The sequence below is a fragment of the Hemibagrus wyckioides genome, unplaced genomic scaffold (assembly GCF_019097595.1).
Source record: "Hemibagrus wyckioides isolate EC202008001 unplaced genomic scaffold, SWU_Hwy_1.0 Contig1, whole genome shotgun sequence".
Lineage (NCBI taxonomy): Eukaryota > Metazoa > Chordata > Actinopteri > Siluriformes > Bagridae > Hemibagrus > Hemibagrus wyckioides.
The window spans coordinates 422,569-447,372 of NW_026690769.1; the positions used below are offsets into that span (position 1 = coordinate 422,569).

A 24,804-nucleotide genomic window follows, 5' to 3' on the forward strand; every position below is an offset into this window, starting at 1 on the left:
TGAGGACAGACAAACTGTGCAGAGGGTGAAAAACAGCTCAAAAAATCATTGGCTGCCCTCTGCCCTCCCTGGATGACATGTCCAGGTCCCGCTGCCTCAGCAAAATCAAGGCCATCACAGGAGACTCCTCACATCCTGCTCATCACTTGTTTGACCTGTTGCCATCTGAGAGGTGCTTCAGGTCAACAAAGTCTCACACCACCAGACTTACAAACAGCTTCTTCCCCTGGGCCATTCGGACTGCAAACAATCACTGAACACACACACACACACATTCTACCTAATAAAATGTGCAATTCTACTGTGCACTTTAATCTGTCTGTGAATTGAGTACAAGTTATACCTTAATATTGGCTTTGCACAAATTGGATTTCAAGCAAATATATAACTGGGAACATTTTCTTGCAGCTTTATGAATGTTCTGCTTATATTGCAGTAGCCCTTTAAAAAAGGGTACAAGTATGCATATGTATGAAAGGAGAGTCCATAACCTGAGGTACTGAGATATTGAGAAGGGTTCAGTATTTATATTAACATATTTTTACATATGTTTCTTTATTGACATGCACAACCAATTATTACAACATTATTACAACAATACTAATTCTAACAAAGTCCTGAATATGTACAATATGGCTATATTTGTGGACACCTAACCATCACACCAGTATGTGGGCATTCTCCAAACTGCTGCACAATTGTATAGGATGTTTTTATATTCTTACAAAAACATGTTCCAGCTCAATGAAGATGTTTATTACAAGTTTGGTGTGGAATAAAATGAGTTACCTGCACACAGCCCTGAACTCAAACCCACTCAACACTTTTGGGATGAATTAGAATTCTGACTGCACCCCAAGCCACACATGCCTGATGTTTTAGGGCTGTATGGACACATGGACATACAGTATCTCACAAAAGTGAGTACACCCCTCACGGTTTTGTAAATATTTTATTATATCATTTCATGTGACAACACTGAAGAAACGACACTCTGCTACAATGTAAAGTAGTGAGTGTACAGCCTGTATAACAGTGTAAATTTGCTGTCCCCTCAAAATAACTCAACACACAGCCATTAATGTCTAAACCGTTGGCAACAAAAGTGAATACACCCCTAAGTGGAAATGTCCAAATTGGGCCCAAAGTGTCAATATTTTGTGTGGCCACCATTATTTTCCAGTATTGCCTTAACCCTCTTGGGTATGGAGTTCACCAGAGCTACAGGTTGCCATATATTTACAAAAATGTGAGGGGTGTACTCACTTTTGTGAGATACTGTATATTGCCACTTACTGAACAATCATCTAATTTTTAATATTATTAGTGTATATTTTGCAACAAGTTTGAAGTAATATCTAAATAAAGCTAGTCTAAGTAGATTGATTGATAATGTTAAATTGCCCCTAGGTGTGAATGGGTGAGCAAATGGCTGTGTGTGTGTGTGTGTGTGTGTGTGTGAAAGAGAGAGCGAGAGAGATAAACAATTATTTTTTTTTCAATTATATTTCTGCACATATTTGGTAAGTTCAAAAACAATTTTTTTTGGTGTTAAGGTTTTTCTCTTCAGTGAACACAAGATGGCGCAGTCACTTATCTTAATGTTGGCCTAGAACTAGAACGCCACACAACCTGCTCACATTCTCTGAGACATAGAGTATACTTGTTCTTCTATCATACATACTGCTGATATAATATCCTAACCCCTGCCCTGGTTACTCTTAGTGCCTAAGCTAATTTCAGAGATACCATTCTGATTAAACAACACAACTGTCCACTTAACACTAAACTGTCATAAGAATAAATAATCATCTAATGTCATTTCTTTGGCACCTGCTGTGTCAGAAACATTAAAAACTAGAAACTTATATGTGAATGTGCCTTTATTCTTCTTTCTCTTCTTCTGATGCTATTGTGAGTACAGGAAAGTTTTATTTTTCAGATTTAACTGTTAGAGCTGAGAAATAAGGGATTAATTCAACCTTAATTACCAAGGGAAACTACTCATTTCTTCCTCATTCTAAAATAAATCATATTCTCTTCCACTTAGTGTTTCTAACATTAATCTGCCTGCTGGTGTTTCCACAAACTTTCTCTAAATTACAGATATCACTGACATATGTAAAATAACATAAATACATTAATTTCCTGCTTTCAGTATGTGTTTACTTAAATGTGCTCTGGACAGGTTCCCCATATGAGGCTGAATGTAAAGCCAGGATGTTTCAGTAAGAATCAACAATCTGACAACAACATTGGTGACACTGTCATGTGATGCTGTGGGGTGGAGCAATTTTGAAGCTTTATGGTGTTAACATATTAGATTACAGAAAGATCTCCACTATTTTCACTGAGCTAAGACCAGTCATCATGTTCACTGTTATATTCATGTATCTGTGGCTTTCACTAGGTGAGTTAACATTGACTTTTTGTTATTACAGAAATATCAACTATATTATATTAAATATTAGTCTGTGTGGTGATGCAGTGTGAAAATGCAGAGTGTGGGTCTGAATTAAGTATTTCCTGTTGATTATTTAAAGTTTAAAAACATTATGTTCTCTTCTCTATGACAGGTGACTCCATGGCAGATTCAATAGAGCCAGATTTCCCTCATAAAGCTGTAGATGAAGGTGATGATGTTACTCTGTCCTGCAGCTACAAAAAAAGTAGTACTTCAGACGATCTGCACTGGTACAGACAATATCCAAAATCTACACCTGAGTTCCTTCTTATTGTTGACCAAAAAGGAAATCTAATTTCCAACACTGACCCAAGAATGTCTGCTAAATTGATGATAAAACTATACAAGTGGATCTGATCATCTCCTCTGCTGCTGTATCAGACTCTGCTCTATACTACTGTGCTCTGGAGCCCACAGTGACAGGAAATCCAGCTGCACTGTACAAAAACTTTCACACAGTTTTGTTATATTGAAAGAAGTTTTGCCAATGATTTAGAGAAAGTTACATGTCCTTTTGGGGGATTCTCTCTTTCTCTCTACTGATCAGGGTCGTGGTTGATATGGAGTTTGTCCCACACATGAGGTAGGAAACACCCTGAATGGGATGTCAGTCCTTTGCAGAGCTCCATACACAAACCCTTTCACATACTTATTTACACATAGTGAATTTATTAGTAAATTTATTACTGTCATGTTTTTTGGAGGTGATGCAAAACTGCACACAAACTGACAGTAACCTGAACTCATCATCAAACTGGGGATCCTGAAGCTGTGATGCAGCAACACTACCTGCTGTGTCACTGTGCTATCACACTGTTAAAATCCTTCTGCTTAAAGTGTTTTCTTGTAGTGTGGTGTTGTGTCATTGTTATAATAAAGAACAATTACTTATTTTAAGTATTATGTATTTTGACAGCCCAACTTTAACAAGCCATAAACATATTTCACCAAGCAATGTTTAAATCTTTTATTTACTTTATAATCCTGCATAGACTGTTGTCACTGAACCTTTCATACTACACAATTGTAATTGCATGTGATAAGTTTATTGGTGTAATAGGGGTGTGTTCATGAAAATGTGTGTGTGTCTGTGTGTGTGTGTGTGTGTGTGTGTGAAAGAGAGAGAGAGAGAGAGAGAGAGAGAGATTTTAAATTGCTAAATTATAAAACTATTTATTAATGTGTTGTGTTTTTCTCTTCAGTGAACACAAGATGGCGCAGTCACTTATCTTATTGTGGGTCTAGAACTAGAGCACCACACAACCTGCTCACATTCTCTGAGATGATGGAAGCTACTTTTCACAGTAAACAGTTGTGACATAGAGTTTACTTGTTATTCTACTAAATAGTTTATTTATATTCTTCTTTATAATGGGCAGTTTAGCAGATTAAATTGGGCTGACCGATGAAGATGCCAACATTGTCAGAAAAGGAACAGACTCTGTTATTCTAAAATGTTCATACGAGTCAAGCAGTGATTACACTGAGCTTTACTCTTCCTTTCCTTTTACCAACTTAAGAGTCATGCTTTTCTCACAAGATGGAGATATTTACACTTTTACATTCACTTCATCATCATCCTTTCACATTAACCATCATTTAACCATCAAATGTAATATTTTAATGGACACAATATTAGAGGTTAACTAATGTTGTATTGTTTGTAGAATAAAGCCCAAACTGCACTTCACTAACAACTCCTCATACAGCTAGTTTGTTGTGTAACTGGTTATTATTGCATGGACCCAGTGGACACTGTGGATCAGAAACCCAGTAAACGCTCTGTTCTGGACATTCTTGTACCATTAAAGTTAGAATATTAATGCGACATTTGATTTATTTGGTTTATTCTAGATGGAATCTGAAAAATACATGCAATCAACATGTCTATGTCAAATGGATTAGTTTTAAATGTTATGTTTGTTTTCTATAGAAACTAGTTTGGAGTTAAATGGAATATTGGTTCCAGATGTAGATGCAGACACCACTAATTTAATGTGTAATTAAATAACTTTAATTACTTTATTTACTGTAAGAGGAATAACTAATAAACTAAGGTGCAGAAATAGACAAAAGATCAAAAAGAGAGCAAAAGGTAAATAAAACATCCAAAAATATCCAAAACAAATCACACAAAACGTTGATCAGCAACAGTGGAATAGTTCTGTGTTGTATTAGTGACTCAGTTCACTGTCACTGATACTGTGAAGTGATGATCTGTGTAAAATTATGCTACAACAGCATCACTTCCTGGGTGTGTCCTTCTAGAGACGTGTAAAGTTCAGCACATACAGCACTATTATACAGAATCCAATTTTGCTGATAAAATTGGACCAGCAGATGAAGATGCCAAGATTGTCAGGAAAGAAACAGAGACTGTTACTCTGAAATGTTCATACGAGTCAAGCAGCAATGACATTGATCTTTACTGGTACAAACAATATCCTAACAGCGCACCACAGTTTTTACTGTATAAAGGCGCAAGGTCAAGATCTGATAGGAAGAGCACTCCTGATGATCATCGATTAGAGTCGAAAACCAGCAGAGACTCTACTGAACTTACTATCAGAGGTCTAAAGCTCTCAGATTCTGCACTCTATCATTGTGCTCTTGAAGTAGTAGCACTGTAATACAGAGTTACTGAAAGGCTTTACAAAAACTGTAAATGGCATATATGACGTTTATAAAACCACGAGATTAAAGAGACTCACTTTATCAACTTTTTGGTAAACCACAGAAACAAACAACTTTTGTAATAACATTTACAGCTGGAGAAAATAGCTGAGGAAAAAAAGAATAATGAGGGATTAACACAGCAACTACACAATATTCATGGTAAACTCACAAATATACATGTTTCAGATGCTAGATGTTGCTGGTCTATACATTGTGTAATTAAATTAATAAACAACCCTCAACCCAGTGTAGTCCATTGTAATTTGTATTCCTGCTTCATGACTAGTGTTGCTGGGAGAAGCTCCAGATCCACTGCAACCCTGACCAGGATAAAGCAGTTACTGAAGATGAATGAATGAATGTAGGTGTATATAGACAGTTGTGGACATGTGACCAGGATAGAGCAGATAATAAAAATAAATTCTGAGTTAATGATCATTTATTAGGACAGTAAGCAGCTGTTTATATTATTTATAAGGTATAGTTGGTGTGATCATGCAATGTGTCTCATAGCAAACAAAAACCTAGTAAATCCTAGCAAACCTATTAACAAAAACCTGCATAATGACCAAAGCCTCTGATGCTAATTAATGAAGCTAGTGAACATGTAACACCAGCCATACAACATCATCCATGATTGTTCATTAAGTTTGACAAAAGTGGATCTGTTCATCTCCTCTGCAGCAGTGACAGACTCTAAACTGTACTACTCTGGTGCACACAGTGACAGGAAACCCAACTAGACTGTAGACAATGTACTACACATGATTCATTCATTCTGGGGAAATGCTTTCTTTATATTATGTTGGTAGATGCAGCTCAGGCTCTTTTGGTGAAAGCAGGAAAAAGAGCTGAGAGAGAAGAGGGACAGAGTGATAGCAAAGCTAACAGAGAAAAAGATTCTCCTTTCCACTGTGTGTTTGTAGACTTGGAGAAAGCGTATGACAGGGTGCCAAGAGAAGAGCTGTGGTACTGTATGAGGAAGTCAGGAATAGCAGAGAAGTATTTCAGAGTGGTGCAGGACATGTATGAGAGCAGCAGGACAGTGATGAGGTGTGCTGTAGGTCAGACAGAGGAGTTCAAAGTGTGGGTGGGACTGCATCAGGGATCGGCTCTGAGCCCCTTCCTGTTTGCTATGGTGATGGACCAGTTGTCAGAGGAGGTCAGACCGGAGTCTCCTTGGACAATAATGTTTGCAGATGACATTGTGATCTGTAGTGAGAGCAGGGAGCAGGTGGAGGTAAACCTGGAAAGGTGGAGGTTTGCGCTGGAGAGAAGAGGAGTGAAAGTCAGTGGTAGTAAGACTGAGTACATGTGTGTGAATGACAGGGAGGGAAGTGGAACAGTAAGATTACAGGGTGAAGAGGTGAAGAAGGTACAAGTACTTGGGGTCAACAGTTGTTAAGTTTTACAGCTACTATCAACATCTGTTTTCTTGTGAGAAAAAAAATCCATGGAAATGACAAATTCAGCGGTATTTGAAAGAGAAATATATGGGGGCTATGAAGACATTTTAGGTATTTGAATAAATATTTCTTCCATATTCCAAAATCAGTTCAATCCCAAAAACCACCTACTAAAGAAAGGACTTAGCATATTATAACAATTCCTGTATGTTTCACCATTCAAATATTCTTATTTTTGTAATGAGAGAGAGAGAGAGAGAGCAAGAGAGAGAGAGAGAGAGAGAGAGAGAGAGACCCAAAAACAAGTGTTATAACTTTTAATGTCAAAATATCACAGAAAAATTGAGTAGATGGTATGAGTGAATCCATTGCTTCTCAGGACCACATTGTTTTATTAAGACAAAAATATTTCTACAAGCTTTATATAAACAGTATTCAGAACAGCAGATCTGTCATGAATATACATAAATAGAAGTAGGTGGAGCTAGAGGTGGAGATGTACATCAAATAGTAACACTGACATTCATTTCTAAAGCTAGAGGTTTGAACTAAACACTCAGGAAAACAATGTTGTTCCTCTTCGTGGTGTTTTTCACTCTTGCTGATGTTGGTAAGTCATATACACTGCACACAAAATATTATTTTTACTAATTAAGAAGACACAATTTTCCATGTGAAATGTGTCATTTATGATTAAAATATCACAATATTGTTGTAATGTTTTTATAGCAGAGGCTGCTGACAATAACATTAAACCAGATCAAACCAATGTATTTTCAATGGAAGGCAGCAACATCTCACTGTCCTGTACATTTACTGGATCAGTTCAGAGTCTCCACTGGTATCGACAAAAACCTGGATCAAGACCTGAGTTTCTGCTGCTGATTCTTGAAGCCAGTGAAACTGTCACTGAGGCTCAACCACCTCATCCACGATTGTCTGTACAACTTAAAAAAGAGCAAGATAAAACGAATAAGAAAGTGGATCTGATCATCTCCTCTGCTGCTGTATCAGACTCTGCTCTATACTACTGTGCTCTGGAGCCCACAGTGACAGGAAATCCAGCTGCACTGTACAAAAACTTTCACACAGTTTTGTTATATTAAAAGCAGCTCTTCCAATGTTTAGAGAAAGTTACATGCCCTTTTGGGGGATTCTATCTTTTTCTCTATTGGTCAGGGTCATAGTAGATACAGAGTCTGTCCCAGACATGAGGTGGGAAAACACCCTGAATGGGATGTCAGTCCTTTGCACTCCACAAACCCTTTCACACACTCATTCACACTAAAGTGCAATTTCTCCTAGCAAATTTTCCTACTGTCATGTTTTTTTTGGAAATGATGCAAAACTGCACACAAACTGACACTAACCTAAACTCCTGTTAAAATCCTTCTGCTTAAAGTATTTTCTTGCAGTATGGTGTAATTTTTATAATAAAGAAAGATTTCTACCCTCATGGTACAATTCCATATTGACTGATAACAAGTGCACTAAAGACAAGGCTCAGGTCAATCTTCATAGCAGAATTCCACAATGCCAGTGGACTCATGATCCTCTCTGTTCTGTCTGGAGTAATTACACTGCAGATGAAGGGCATTTTGTTGTCTAAGTGTCGTAACTTCACATATATAATAGTCAAACAAATCAGTTATAGCCCAATGTTCAACAAGTTCAACCTCAACAGAAGGAGATCATCTTCAAAACTAAGGATTATCTTATTATCAGTAAACCAATTCCTTGTATTTTCAAACAAGTAACTAGAACCGTCTTATTCATTAGTGCATTGTTGTCTTCTGATCTTTTGCAGTGTTCAGTGTGAGAAAGAATCATTATGTTGTGATTCATGAACAAGCATCTGAGTAAATTTATCTAAAGGGAATTGTGTGTGTGTGTGTGTGTGTTTAATCCCCTGATAGGAAAGGAAGTATGTCATGTGAACATAAAGTATTTCTCAATGGCCAGTTCAGTTTAATTGTTGAGATTTACAGCTGTTTTCAACATCTGTTTCCTTTTAGTTTTCTATTATTATTTCTTTTTGTATTTTACATTAAATAACGTAACCTGGTGTTGTAAATACAATTTAATTGTAAGTTCTAATATATAATTACTAATCCACAGTATGAATATATATGTATGGCTGTATGAACTGTTTGCAGGTTTTTATTTTGTCCAAGTTAAGGTTTTTCTCTTCAGTGAACACAAGATGGCGCAGTCACTTATCTTATTGTGGGTTAAGTTCTAGAGACACTACCACACAACCTGCTCACATTCTCTGAGATGATGGAAGCTACTTTTCACAATAAAACCTTTGTGACATAGAGTATACTTGTTCTTCTATCATACATACTGCTGATATAATATCCTAACCCCTGCCCTGGTTACTCTTAGTGCCTAAGCTAATTTCAGAGATATCATTCTGATTAAACAACACAACTGTCCACTTAACACTAAACTGTCATAAGAATAAATACTCATCTAATGTCATTTCTGTGACAAGCAAAAGCACCTGCTGTGTCAGAAACACTGAAAACTGGAAACTTATCTGTAAATCTGCCTTTACTCTTCTTTCTCTTCTTCTGATGCTATTGTGAGTTTAATCCTTAATTATCAAGTAAAAAAAGTATTCGTTATTCTCAATTAAACCTTATTCTCTTCCACTTAGTGTTTCTAACATTAATCTGCCTGCTGGTGTTTATACAATAATTCTCTAATTTAGAGACATCACTAACATATATAATTAAAATACTGACAATGTAATTATTAGATTAGATTTTTACTAGATTAAACTGATCATTTTTACATAAATACATTAATTTCCTGCTTTCAGTATGAGTTTACTTAAATGTCCTCTGGACAGGTTCCCCATATGAGGCTGAATGTAAAGCCAGGATGTTTCAGTAAGAATCAACAATCTGACAACAACATTGGTGACACTGTCATGTGATGCTGTGGGGTGGAGCAATTTTGAAGCTTTATGGTGTTAACATATTAGATTACAGAAAGATCTCCACTATTTTCACTGAGCTAAGACCAGTCATCATGTTCACTGTTATATTCATGTATCTGTGGCTTTCACTAGGTGAGTTAACATTGACTTTTTGTTATTGCAGAAATATTAATTATATTATATTAAATATTAGTCTGTGTGGTGATGCAGTGTGAAAATGCAGAGTGTGGGTCTGACTTAAGTATTTCCTGTTGATTATTTAAACATTATATTCTCTTCTCTATGACAGGTGACTCCATGGCAGATTCAATAGAGCCAGATTTCAATCATAAAGCTGTAGATGAAGGTGATGATGTTACTCTGTCCTGCAGCTACAAAAAAAGTGGTGGAACAGACGATCTGTACTGGTACAGACAATATCCAAAATCTAAACCTGAGTTCCTTCTTTATATTGCTCAAAGTGGGACTTATAATTCTGATCCTCCCCCAAGAATGTCTGTTAAAGTTGATGATAAACAAGTGTATCTGAACATCTCCTCTGCTGCTGTATCAGACTCTGCTCTATACTACTGTGCTCTGAGGCCCACAGTGACAGGAAATCCAGCTGCACTGTACAAAAACTTTCACACAGTTTTGCTACATGCCCTGTTGGGGAAGTCTCTCTTTCTTTCTTAAGATTTATAAAGAGTTTATATTATTATAATATTTGATTATTAGTAGACATTCATTCATTCATTCATTCATTCATTCATTCATTCTTCTTCTATTCTTCTATAACTCTTCTATTTTGGTCAGGAAACCAGAAGTTACATTAGACAGAAAGTTAAACAGAAAGGTACTCAGAGGGTCCAATTGGGACCATTTCTGAACTTCAGTGAAGCAGCTGAGGCTCTGTACAAGTTCAGGAGTTGAATAAAGTAATGTTCTGAAAATTATTATTGCCATAATTTGTGAAAAAACAAACAATCAAACAAAACCATGGCTTCTTTTTCCCAGCAGGCTTTTTTATGTGCAAATTGGGATATAGTTTTATGATTGAGTAAAAAATAAATAAATAACTAAGTTCAAACAGAAAAGACCTTGGTGTGTTAAAGTCTCTTTCCTTTCACCACAAGATGGTGGAGGCTGTTATCTTATTGTTGCACAAGTACTAGGATTCTGCTTACATCCCCCAGAGATGCTGACATTATGATTATGAATACTTTACACAATTATAAAGACTACAGCTATTCTTCAGCCTTACATAGATAATACTTTTATATATAAAAAAGTCTAGAACCAATCAGAATGTTTTGATAATCTCTGCTTGTACATTCAAGCTAATTAGTGTCATTTTCAACAAACCATCAAGCCTTGAAAGGAGTTTGCTTGAATCCAGAAAGGAAACTGAACTTGTAGTAGGGCTATACATGCAATTTCTGTAAAAATGAAATGTACATGTTCACTTGCAATGGGATGTTTGTCATGAGATAATATAAATACTACACTCTTTATTTGCACACAGTTTCATGCTTAAATGAAAAATAATGATATAAAAATCCATCAATACAGATGATATTGATAAAAAATGATAGATTAGAGAAAGAAAAGAGGCTGGTTTGTTCCTCACCACAGTAAAATACTCCTCAACTGTTTGTAATCCTATTTAATAAACAGGTCATTAGGTCTACACACACCTAAATTTCCATTTCCCTTCCTGCATTGTACCAGACTCCACTTCCCACAATGCACACTCACTTCCACATTCATTAGTTCATTTATTTTATTGAAGTATTTTTCATGCTATCAGTTTGTGTTTGTTTACCATGTGCTCAGGAAAATTTATCCATGTGGTGCTGAATGTAAAGCCAGAAAGCTTCAGTAAGAATCAACAATCTGTCAGTAACATTAGTGACACTGTCATGTGATGCTGGGGGGTGGAGCTTCATGAATGTTTATAATGTTAATATATCAGACTGCAGAAATTTTATTTTCATTTATAAGCTCATCCATCATGTTCACTGTTATATTCATGTGTCTGTAGCTTTCACTCGGTGAGTTAACATTGATTTTTGTAGATTCAGAAATTGTTTTTAATTAGATTACTTAGTCTTATTAGTTATGTAGTATATCTGCGTAATTTAACACTGCTACAACTGCATCACTTCCTGGGTGTGGCCTTCTAGAGACGTGTAAAGTTCAGCACATACAGCACTATTATACAGAATCCTCACAGAGCTGTGTTCAGAAATGGATCAACTATACAACTTACTGTACATAGTGAGATACATACCACTGATTCTCACTCTAGTTACAGGTCATTTTCAATCAGTTATTAATTATTACAATGATATTTAATCAGTTAAATAATTGCATTAATTAATAAGCATGTTTGTATTAATCTAGTAATTTCTTGATTCCTTAAGTCAATATTGGAATTACAAAAAATACTTCACTGACATGTTTATTTATATTTTTGTCACACCAGGTAGCTTTGCAGATAAAATTGAGCCAACAGATGCAAACATTGTCAGGAAAGAAGCAGAGACTGTTATTCTGAAATGTTCATATGAGGCAAGCAGTGAATATATTTTGCTTTACTGGTACAAACAATATCCTAACAGCGCACCACAGTTTTTACTGTATAAAGGTGCAAGGTCATATGCAGGTGTTGATAGCACTCCTGATGATCATCGACTAGAGTCGAAAACAAGCAGAGACTCTACTGAACTTACTATCAGAGGTCTAAAGCTCTCAGATTCTGCACTCTATCATTGTGCTCTAAGAGTTGGAACACAGTGATACAGAGTCACTGAAAGGCTTTACAAAAACATCAACATGGTATATTAAGTTTCTAAAACCACAGAAGATGAAAGAGACTTACTTTACCAACTTATCAGTTAACCACAGATACAAACAACATTTGTGAAAACATTTGCAGCTGGAGCTAATAGCCTGAAAAGAAACATGAGGGATTAACACAACTATACTTTAATTCATAAATCTACATCTACATTCATTTATTAAATGTTTATTCTGCATGTTCATTTGAACAGATGTGAGTTTGATCATACAGATAAATATAATAATATAAAAAAAATTAGTGACAAGATTTGATTGCACATAAGGGAAATGTCTATAATCTTAAACATAATTATTTGATGGAGGGATGATGACTCTAGCCTTTTGAGCTTGTCCTCTGTTTTCTTATTTGTACTGTGATTTAAACGTTCCAACTTAAGGTGGACTGCTGACACTAAATTTCCCCTAAGTCTGAATGAGTGTGTGAATGTGTCTGTGCATTTTGTCCTGCATTAGACTGCTGTATCATCCAGGGTGTATTCCTGCATCATCCCTAGTGTTGCTGGGAGAAGCTCCAGATTCACCTGCCCAGGACAAAGCATGAATGAATGAATGAAGGTGTGTATATATAATGTATATAGACAGTTGTGGAAGTGTGACCAGGATAAAGTAGGTACTAAAAATAAACTATGATTGAATGACCATTCATTAGGTTTCAGCTGCAGCTTATGGATCTGGGGCTTGGTTTTAGTGTAGTTTTAGCATACTAAGATTTGCTAATTGTCTAGTAGATGAGAAAGAGTTGCTGTGTGAGGTAAAGCAGAGTTGTCATGAATATGAATAAATATGATGTTTATTTCAAAAGATAAACACAAACTAACTAAACACTCAGGATAACAATGTTATTATGCCCACTTGGTTTTCTTCACTATTGCTGATATTGCTAAGTCCTTTAGTTTGCAAGTTACAAACCAAAAGAACAAGTATTTTAATTAAGTTGCTTAATAATAAATTGTTGTCAATAAATTCAAATAAATTGGTGTATTTATATTAAAGGCTGTTGACAACAATTCATCCACCCAGAATACACTGTTTAATGTAATCACAATCATCTTTAAGTAACCAAACATAACTATAAAATAAATACATATCAGTTTCTGATTGCCAGTGAAATGTAGTTAGAGTGAGAATGTTCTTTTAGCTGATTGTTTATAACAGACGTGTTCTTGAACATTAATGAGGAAAGGCTCAGGTGCACAGTTTATTCTCCTCTTGATCAATAGATGAAGAAAATTGTTGGAGGAAAAGTTTCTGTTCCTCTGCAGCTCTTTTTCTCTATAGACAATATTCTGTTTGTGAGACCTGTATGATTGTAATTAACACCAGTGCAATCATAGCTCCAGTTTTGTTCTTTGGTCACTACACTTAATTAACCCTACTGAATAAAATCAGATGGAAAAATATTTGAAGTGAACTGGAACAGTGATTTAGTCCAGGAACTCTATGGAACTCTGCATGGGAAGGTTATACAAAAAAATGCAAAAAATACTAAATATATACATTATATTATATTAATTATAGTTCAGAAGTTTATTTATTAATGTCATTAATAAATAAATTACCTTCAATTACCTTAAAAACGAAAAAGAAGAGCAAAAAGATGGTTTAGTGAGTTATCTTATTGTGGGTCAGGTGCTAGGACTCTGTTCACACTTGTAGATGAAGGTGATGATGTTAATCTGATAAAATCGGTCCGTAGGATGAAGATGATAACATTGTCAGTAAGGAAACAGACACTTTCTTATGAGTCAAGCAGTCATTGTGTTTGGCTTTAATTGTACAAACAATATCCTAACATTTTATTTCGGGGGCCCCTCTGTGCCACCAATATGACTAATTATAACTAATTATTGTCATTTTGTATAATAATCATTGTCCATTGACAGATATCAAAAAAAAGACGGTCATTTCATGTACTCTTGGGGGCCCCCTGGTGGCTACGGGGCCGTAAGCAGCCGCTTAGTTCGCTTATGCCTTGGGCATAACCACTTCCTGACTCAGTATCTGACAGTCAATATTACTAATGTAATGTTGTATAATATTTAGGAATGATCATAAAATTATCAAAACTTCCGCGGATTTCTGCAGGACTTGAAGAGCTGGACACTGGGTGAGATCGCCTGTGCTGCGGGTCTGTCAGTGTGTGTGTGTGTGTGTGTGTGTGTGTGTGTGTGTGTCTAAATAGTGCCCTTTGCACAAACCCATTTGTTTTGGGTTTTCTGTTTGTTAATGTATTAGTTATCACAGTATGCATTTGGGGCTGATATTTTTCTCAGCTTAACTAGTTTACAAACTCACAGGTTCATTAACGTTTCGGCGTTAAAAAAGAAATTTTTGTATTTTTACGTCTCCCTTTTTTTTAAAATAACAAAATCCTCTATTTCTGGGTGTGGGTGAAAAAAACACTGGTTTATCTACACTGTTAGCAAGCCTGGATAATTAACTTGGTAGCATCATTAAGATAACTATCGTAATGAGTAATGCAAACCTTTTAACCGGTAAACAAACCTTTCCTTTATTTTACTCAAGCTGTTTTTACTGTAAGGAACGTGACAGAATATTAGATGTGTTATTATGAAACTGCGATGAGAAGAAGCACTTATGATGGGGCGGCGGGAGGAAATGTACAGTACATCATCTTTTTTGGAGAACAGGACAAGTTTAGGCTTACATCCTGCTTCGTGTTAAGGTGTAAATTAAGTAGCCATCTAGAACACCATAAGTGAATTACAGAGATTTTTTTGTTTTCTTTACGTTTCAACAGGATGCAGTTGGCGTACAGCTGGCCTCCGTGGCTCCGATTCGGTTCCGTGAAAGATTCGTTCATTTTGAATGAATCCGTAATATGACTCAGGAGAGATTCGTTCATTTTGTATTGACCGCGCATGCGCAAGATCCTATCTGGTTCTGTGATTCATTCAAGTTAATTCATGATAAAGGCACATGGTTACTTTTTGTTTATTCAGTACACTGTTATTCTGAAATGTTCATATAAGTGAAGCAGAGATAACATTCTGCTTTATTGGTACAAACAATATCCTATAATTATATATCCTGTAATTTTTTTCCATTCATACATTTATTTATTCTTTCATGTGTTTATTATACCTGTGTGTATAAATGTATGTTACTTTACCAAATGTGAACTAAGATCCAGAACAAAATGTGAGCACTCCAGACCATAATTCCATTGTATAGTTACAAGAAGTTAAAATGGATGAATAAGGAAAGTGTTAGTCAAATTTGCTTTCCATTTATTGATCATAATGAAATTCATCAAGATTGAGTGAAAATGAAATGAAAATGGAAATTGTGTATTAACATTTGTATTTTCAGTTAAATGGATGTACAATGTCTGCCAAATTTTAAATGGATCAGCAAAAATCCATTCACAGTTGCATTTCCCAGGTCTTAAGTGTTACGACCCTGACCTGTGGAAACAGCACTTACTCTTCCCTGCACCACCTTCCATTCACAAACCTGTGCTCCACCTCAGTCCTGCCTCCACATATGGCTTTCATGGAGGAGGAAGAAGCCCTTTCTCTACAAAAAACATGGCAGCATCTTAAGAAATTAGGGAACAATATTTTTTTGGACTGATGGTTAATCATTATTCATAGTTTCATGTTTGGTGAAGGTCAAACAGAGTTTATCACAACAAACACCTCATACCAAGTGTCATGTTGGTGGAGGGGTGAGGATTCGGTTGTTTTGCAGCCACAGGCTCTAGAAAACTTTTAATCATTTGGACATTGATGATCTCCACTTTATATTAGAATATTCTTGAGACAAATGTAAGACTGTCCATGAGCTTATGTTGTGCTGAAACTGGGTCATATTAAAGGACAATAATCACAAGCACACCAGCAAATTTGTCTCTTTAAGGATGCTGAATCTGAGGACTTGTTTTTGTCTAGGTTAATGTCAGAAATACAGATAAAAAAGAAAAAGACGGGTTATTCTTGTGTTCTGATATGCTGAAATGCTGTAATGATTCCAAATGAATCTATGAATTGAAACTGGGAACTATTCCCAGCATGGTGAGCAATACTTTTGTTTTAAATATATTGATGGTTCTTCATGTAAATAATGTATATGTCTATTTAAATTCAGCTCCTGCAGATGGCAGTACATGACATGAAAATACTCTAGAACTGAACCTGATTGGACCTGGACACAACAGAACCATGTGGAGTGTTAAAGTAGCCATGAACATTAAACCTGAACAAAGCTTCAGCACAGATACATGGTGTGTGGAGTGCAGTCCGACTGAAACACTTGAATTACTGCAGAATCTTGAGCTTAATACAAGATGCTTATGTATTTGTGCACATGCTCTCAAACACCACCTTGTTAGGGTTTTTATTTTGTTATAATTTGGTGTTTTGTTTAGTCTTTAAGGGTGTACTATAAATCTGCTGAAGAATTTAATTTCACAATAAGAATTGTAATTGCAACAATATATTTTGTAGATTAGAAAAGGTTTAAGTTCATAGAAATAGGAAATACAGGAACTAAATATATGAATCTTTTGCTCATTAAATTCTTTTAGAACATGTGTGTGTATTTTACATAAAGTGGCAAATCCTGCACTCTGATTGGTTAAAACAGAGGGAATCTACAGTTGAGGCTTTGTACACAAGAAATGCTTAGATGCTTCACTGAAGACAGAGTAGAAGGAAACTTGACATTTACTGTAACATAAAAAGGAAACTTTCAGAAGAACAGAGGAAATTAAAACATGATGGTTTTCTCTATGTTTCTGTTTTTTACCATGTTCATAGGTAAGCTTATATTTTATATATCCCCATATATCATGTTTAAATGTTTTATAACTAGTAAAGAAATGTTTCCATGTGTGAGTGTTTTAGATTGTAAGCATGTACTGTATGTATACTGTATAATATAAAATGATAATATTCTGAAATAAATGTCCTCTTCAGGTGAGAGCACACAGGACAGCATTACTCCAACATCTTCTGCTGTCTATGGTAAAGAGGAGCAAGCAGTTACACTCTCCTGTGATTATAAATACACTGTTTCTATGAACAATCTACAGTGGTATGGACAATATTCCAATGCAGCACCAGAATTCCTCGTTCTGTTGACGGAATCGGGAGGGAATCAGACAGGTGATACTCCTCATCCTCATTTGTCTGCTAAAGTTCATAAGAGTCTGAAGCGTGTGGATTTGGAGATCTCGCCTGCTTCAGTATCAGACTCTGCACTGTACTACTGCGCCTTGCAGCCCACAGTGACAGGAAAGTCAACTTCACTGTCCAAAAATCTACAGAGACCTCAAACATGAAAGTGTTAAAGAATCACAATAAGAAGAAAAGACTGGAAGCTATGCATAACATCAGCATTCTGATTATTGATCCAATAGAAATGTATGTATATAACCATATATGAATACTTTATTTGAATTGAATAGACAAAACATTCTAAGTGAATCCAAATACAGATAGAAAAGTTAGGTGTGTGTTTGAAGAAGCCACATGTTCACTCCCTCTGCAGTATTAAGTGCAGTTCTCATAAACAATAGTGGCAGGTTTGATGGTTTATTTACTTAATGACAGTGTAAAGATCACATGCTGGAATTTGATTCTGTTCTAGGAATAAAAATGTGGATATTGTACAACTCTTTTGACAAGCAGCTGATCTGATTTATTTTTATTTTATGTTTGTTTGTTTGTTTGTTTATTTTACTGAGCATGCTATTTAATGTGTTCATCATGTGTGTCTTTGCAGGGTGTTTAATATATTTTTGAGAATTACAGGATACCTGAAAGTATGTATAACTAAGAATAAGAATTGTGGAAAATAAAAACACAGTTTCCATCACACAATCAGGAAATAAATAAGCTCTACTGAAATAGTGCTCCATAATCAATTCTTGAGGTAGATGAGCTACAACAGCTAAAGACCACATCGGGTTTCATTCCTGTTCACCAAGAACAGAAATCTAAGACTACAGTAACAACCCTGTAAATGACATAATTTGGCCCAATGGCAAGAGCTGCTTACTTGGTTCACACTCAGCGTCTGGATTCCAAAAAGGTTTGAATCCCACAGGAGCCTCGCTTTATTGTTAACTTGACTTTGTGTAACCGAGTTCCTTTTACTCGGACCCCAGTCCATATGAGCAAGAAGGTCATACAGTTACAGAGTACAGTGAACCTTCATTGGTGCACATCAAGGTAACAGGGATGACCTGGCTCGTTGGTCTAGGGTTATGATTCTCGCTTAGGGTGCGAGAGGTCCCGGGTTCAAATCCCGGACGAGCCCTGGTTTTAAATGGAATAGAGTGGTTGGGATAAAACTAATGGAAACTTGCACTGCCGGCTTGGTTCTTGCTTGGAAGCTTGTTTCTCCAGAGGTCCAAGAAGGTTCAAATCCCACTGTAATTACCTCTGAAAATTAAAGCTCCAACCTGGAGCCTATCTCTGGAATACAGGGAGCAGGATGGAGAATGTCACACTTTGTGGAGACATGAACCTCTGAAATATTAATATAATAGAGTACAGAAAGACCTCAGACTATTGTCATTTTACTAACACCATTCATCATGTTCACTGTTATATTCATGTGTCTGTGGCTTTCATTAGGTAAGTTATCATTGATCTTTTCAGAAAGGAGGGTAAAAGGTAAAACCCTATGCCACCACGTCTGTCTGCTAAAGTTGATGATAAAACTAAACAAGTGGATCTGATCATCTCCTCTGCTGCTTTTAATGTTTGATAATATACAATTAGAAGGTAATTTATTCATAATCACACTCTCTGGTATCACCCAGATGAGGATGGGTTCACATTTGAGTCTTCCTCATATCGTCTCACAGAGTTTTTTCTTGCCGCTGTTGCCTCAGAGTTGCTCATTAGGGGTAAAGTTAATTTTCAACTTTGTAATTTCTATTCTGAATTTCTGTATTTCTGTAAAGCTGCATTGAGACAATGTCCATTGTTAAAAGTGATATGAATGAAAATGAAGTGAACTGAATTTAATTACCTTTTGGGAACAGACACAGCAAATTTACTTATGAGAGATTGGATCCAGTTTCCTATGATTTTTATCATAGGAAATTATCATAATTATTTATAAATGTACAAATAATTAAAAAAACACACAAACAGATAAAGGCTTATAGTATGGTATAGATGATGAATCTTAAAATACAACACAGCCATATTAATGACTCTACACTACAACAGCATCACTTCCTGGGTGTGTCCTTCTAGAGACGTGTAAAGTTCAGCACATACAGCACTATTATACAGAATCCTCACAGAGCTGTGTTCAGAAATGGATCAACTATACAACTTACTGTACATAGTGAGATACATACCACTGATTCTCACTCTAGTTACAGGTAATTTTCAATCAGTTATTAATTATTACAATGATGTTTAATCAGTTAATTAATTGCATTAATTAATAAGCATGTTTGTATTAATCTAGTAATTTCTTGATTCATTAAGTCAATATTGGAATTACAAAAAATACTTCACTGACATGTTTCTTTATATTTTTGTCACACCAGGTAGCTTTGCAGATAAAATTGAGCCAACAGATGCAAACATTGTCAGGAAAGAAGCAGAGACTGTTAGTCTGAAATGTTCATATGAGGCAAGCAGTGAATACATTTATCTTTACTGGTACAAACAATATCCTAACAGCACACCACAGTTTTTACTGTATAAAGGTGCAAGGTCAATTGCAGGTGCTGGGAGCACTCCTGATGATCGTCGACTAGAGTCGAAAACAAGCCGAGACTCTACTGAACTCACTATCAGAGGTCTAAAGCTCTCAGATTCTGCACTCTATCATTGTGCTCTTACAGTATTGACACAGTGATACAGAGTCACTGACAGGCTTTACAAAAACATCAACATGGTATATTAAGTTTCTAAAACCACAGAAGATGAAAGAGACTCACTTTACCAACTTATCAGTTAACCACAGATACAAACAACATTTGTGAAAACATTTGCAGCTGGAGCTAAATTTCCCCTAAGTCTGAATGAGTGTGTGAATGTGTCTGTGCATTTTGTCCTGCATTAGACTGCTGTATCATCCAGGGTGTATTCCTGCATCATCCCTAGTGTTGCTGGGAGAAGCTCCAGTTTCACCTGCCCAGGACAAAGCATGAATGAATGAATGAAGGTGTGTATATATAATGTATATAGACAGTTGTGGAAGTGTGACCAGGATAACGTAGGTACTAAAAATAAACTCTGATTGAATGACCATTCATTAGGTTGCAGCTGCAGCTTATGGATCTGGGGCTTGGTTTTACTGTAGTTTTAGCATACTAAGATTTGCTAATTGTCTAGTAGATGAGAAAGAGTTGCTGTGTGAGGTAAAGCAGAGTTGTCATGAATATGAATAAATATGATGTTTATTTCAAAAAATAAACACACACTAACTAAACACTCAGGATAACAATGTTATTATGCCCACTTGGTTTTCTTCACTATTGCTGATATTGCTAAGTCCTTTAGTTTGCAAGTTACAAACCAAAAGAACAAGTATTTTAAAAAGTTGCTTAATAATAAATTGTTGTCAATAAATTCAAATAAATTGGTGTATTTATATTAAAGGCTGTTGACAACAATTCATCCACCCAGAATACACTGTTTAATGTAATCACAATCATCTTTAAGTAACCAAACATAACTATAAAATAAATACATATCAGTTTCTGATTGCCAGTGAAATGTAGTTAGAGTGAGAATGTTCTTTTAGCTGATTGTTTATAACAGACGTGTTCTTGAACATTAATGAGGAAAGGCTCAGGTGCACAGTTTATTCTCCTCTTGATCAATAGATGAAGAAAATTGTTGGAGGAAAAGTTTCTGTTCCTCTGCAGCTCTTTTTCTCTATAGACAATATTCTGTTTGTGAGACCTGTATGATTGTAATTAACACCAGTGCAATCATAGCTCCAGTTTTGTTCTTTGGTCACTACACTTAATTAACCCTACTGAATAAAATCAGATGGAAAAATATTTGAAGTGAACTGGAACAGCGATTTAGTCCAGGAACTCTATGGAACTCTGTATGGGAAGGCTATACAAAGAAATGCAAAAAATACTAAATATATACATTATATAATATTAATTATAGTTCAGAAGTTTGTTTATTAATGTCATTAATAAATAAATTACCTTCAATTACCTTAAAAACGAAAAAGAAGAGCAAAAAGATGGTTTAGTGAGTTATCTTATTGTGGGTCAGGTGCTAGGACTCTGTTCACACTTGTAGATGAAGGTGATGATGTTAATCTGATAAAATCGGTCCGTAGGATGAAGATGATAATATTGTCAGTAAGGAAACAGACACTTTCTTATGAGTCAAGCAGTCATTATGTTTGGCTTTAATTGTACAAACAATATCCTAACATTTTATTTCGGGGGCCCCTCTGTGCCACCAATATGACTAATTATAACTAATTATTGTCATTTTGTATAATAATCATTGTCCATTGACAGATATCAAAAAAAAGACGATGTCATTTCATGTACTCTTGGGGGCCCCCTGGTGGCTACGGGGCCCTAAGCAGCCGCTTAGTTCGCTTATGCCTTGGGCATAACCACTTCCTGACTCAGTATCTGACAGTCAATATTACTAATGTAATGTTGTATAATATTTAGGAATTATCATAAAATTATCAAAATTTCCGCGGATTTCTGCAGGACATGAAGAGCTGGACACTGGGTGAGATCGCCTGTGCTGCGGGTCTGTCAGTGTGTGTGTATGTGTGTGTGTGTCTAAATAGTGCCCTTTGCACTTACCCATTTGTTTTGGGTTTTCTGTTTGTTAATGTATTAGTTATCACAGTATGCATTTGGGGCTGCTATTTTATTTTATTTCATTTTTAAATGGACGGGTTTTAAGCTGTAGCTGGGCTGGAAATCTTAGGTCCAATCCGGAAATCACTGGTTACTATGGTTACCGCGTCCTGCGGTCTTCACTGGTGTCTTCAACCGTTTAATAGCAAAGTAAAATAGAAATTAGGCTAGAGTATTTCACACCTCACAAGGAATAGTCAATTTTATTACAGTCTGCCTTGAAAATGCATGTGTAAGGATGTCTGCCACCAAATCGATTTCTTCTCCTCTGTCAGTCATTGTGAGTTAAAATAATTTTATTTAGTTTGTGTGGTTCTCTGCCTCTGACTACTCCAGTTGTCCAATCAAAGGACGGGAAATTGCTGACGTAATCGTATGCCTGCTAGATGGCGCCAATGACGCCAACTCGAAATCTGATTGGTTAATGTAACAATTTTAATTGCCACTTATAATAAGCTACGGGCGCCTGCACTATTCATTCTGAAGGCCTTAAGACAGATTTCTTTCACTCTGGCAACACATGATGTCAGCCACTGGCTGAAATATGATTAGATAAATATTCTTATCATTACTGGAAGCAGCGCAACCAAGAGCAAAGCTAGGAAATGTAGAGAATAGACTACTGGGAATAATTTAATACACACGCATGGAAAAATATATTAAAATGCAAATCAGTGATTCAGATCACTGCTGTTTAGGCCAGCAGAGAAGGCCTTGCTGGCACTGATGGCCCACCACTGGTTTAGATACTTTAGAAACTATTTTGGATTGGAATATTCCAGATGTAGATGCAGACACCACTGATTACTTTTTAACATTTTATTTCTGTACCACTTATCTGATCTATTCTCAGGTCAAAGGGAGCCTGTGCCTATCTCAGGCATCATCGGGCATCAAGGCAGGATACACCCTGGACAGAGTGCCAATTCATCGCAGGGTGCACACACACACTCATTTACACACTACAGAACTCCAATCAGCCTAGAAGCAAGTCTTTGGGAGGAAACTGTAGCACCCGCAGGAAACCCACCAAGCAACATGCAAACTCTACACACACACACACACACACACAGTGAGCAGGAGCAAGACTTGAACCCAGGACACATGGAGATGGACGCGTGGAAGTGTGAGGTGAACGTGCTAACCACTAAGCCACCTGATTGCAAACATATAATTGATGTAATTAATTTAAAACTTGTTTAATTTTTATATTATGGCTTAACAATTGTATAATTATCATTAGAATAATTACATTTGTTTAATTATATTGTTGCTATTTTCTGTATATTACAAATAGTCCCTGCTTTGGGTTTGCTTAAAATATATATAGGTCCTTTAACTAAAGTTGAATGTAAATCCTGGATTTATCTGTAAGAATCAACAATCTGTCAGCAACATTGGTGACACTGTCATGTGATGCTGTGGGTGGAGCTTCATAAAATGAACATATTAGAGTACAGAAAGAATATTTCCGTTCAGCTAAGACCATTCATGGTATAAAAAAAGCTAATAAACTAAGGTGCACAAAATCACAGAAAATAATGAACTGCTGAAGTGCGTCTGATGTGAAGTTTTGTTATTTATTTTATATGGTGTTTATTTAGATTTTCTTGTTTTAAATCCTAAACTTTTACACATGCACCCACCAACTGGCCTGCACTTCACCTAGCATTATCCTGTCATCATGCATTATCAGTGTCATCAGATTTTATAAACACTACAGTTGACTAGAACTGGATCATTCATTACTGCATTGGTTTGTTTTGGTATTCAGTGTGAGAACATTTGAAGAAAAGACTAAGAATCATTTCCTAAAAGTATGTTGGTTTAAAATATTGTGTTGAGATTCATAATCAAGCATCTAAGTAAATTTATCTAAAGGCAGTTGTGTGTGTTTAATCCCCTGATAGGACAGAAAGTATATCATGTGAATATAAAGCATTTCTCAGTGGCCAATTTAGTTTAGTTGTTGAGTTTTACAACCGTGTTCAACATCTGTTTCCTTTTAGTTTTCCCTTATTATTTATTTTTTCTGCTTTGTATTAAGTAACGTAAAGAAAATATAAAAAACAAAGATACAGTGACAAACCCAGCAGTATTTAAGAGAGAAATGGATGACACCCCAAACTGTAAATACAACTTAAATATAAGGTCTAATAAAAATTAAAAATCCAATATATGTGTGGCTGTATGACCTTTTTGCAGGGCTTTATTTATTAGTGTGTTAAGGTTTTTCTCTTCAGTGAACACAAGATGGCGCAGTCACTTATCTTATTGTGGGTTAAGTTCTAGAGACACTACCACACAACCTGCTCACATTCTCTGAGATGATGGAAGCTACTTTTCACAGTAAAACCTTTGTGACATAGAGTATACTTGTTCTTCTATCATACATACTGCTGATATAATATCCTAACCCCTGCCCTGGTTACTCTTAGTGCCTAAGATAATTTCAGAGATACCATTCTGATTAAACAACACAACTGTCCACTTAACACTAAACTGTCATAAGAATAAATACTCATCTAATGTCATTTCACTGACAAGCAAAAGCACCTGCTGTGTCAGAAACACTGAAAACTGGAAACTTATCTGTAAATCTGCAGTTTTTCATATACAT

General features: G+C 35.9%; 1 non-coding gene across 1 annotated transcript; it reads left to right on the forward strand.

The window, feature by feature from the left end:
* The first annotated feature begins 18,550 nt into the window (after positions 1-18,550).
* Positions 18,551-18,622, forward strand: trnap-agg (transfer RNA proline (anticodon AGG)). The gene has a single exon. It is a non-coding gene; the product is annotated as a tRNA-Pro (tRNA).
* Positions 18,623-24,804: the final 6,182 nt, after the last annotated feature.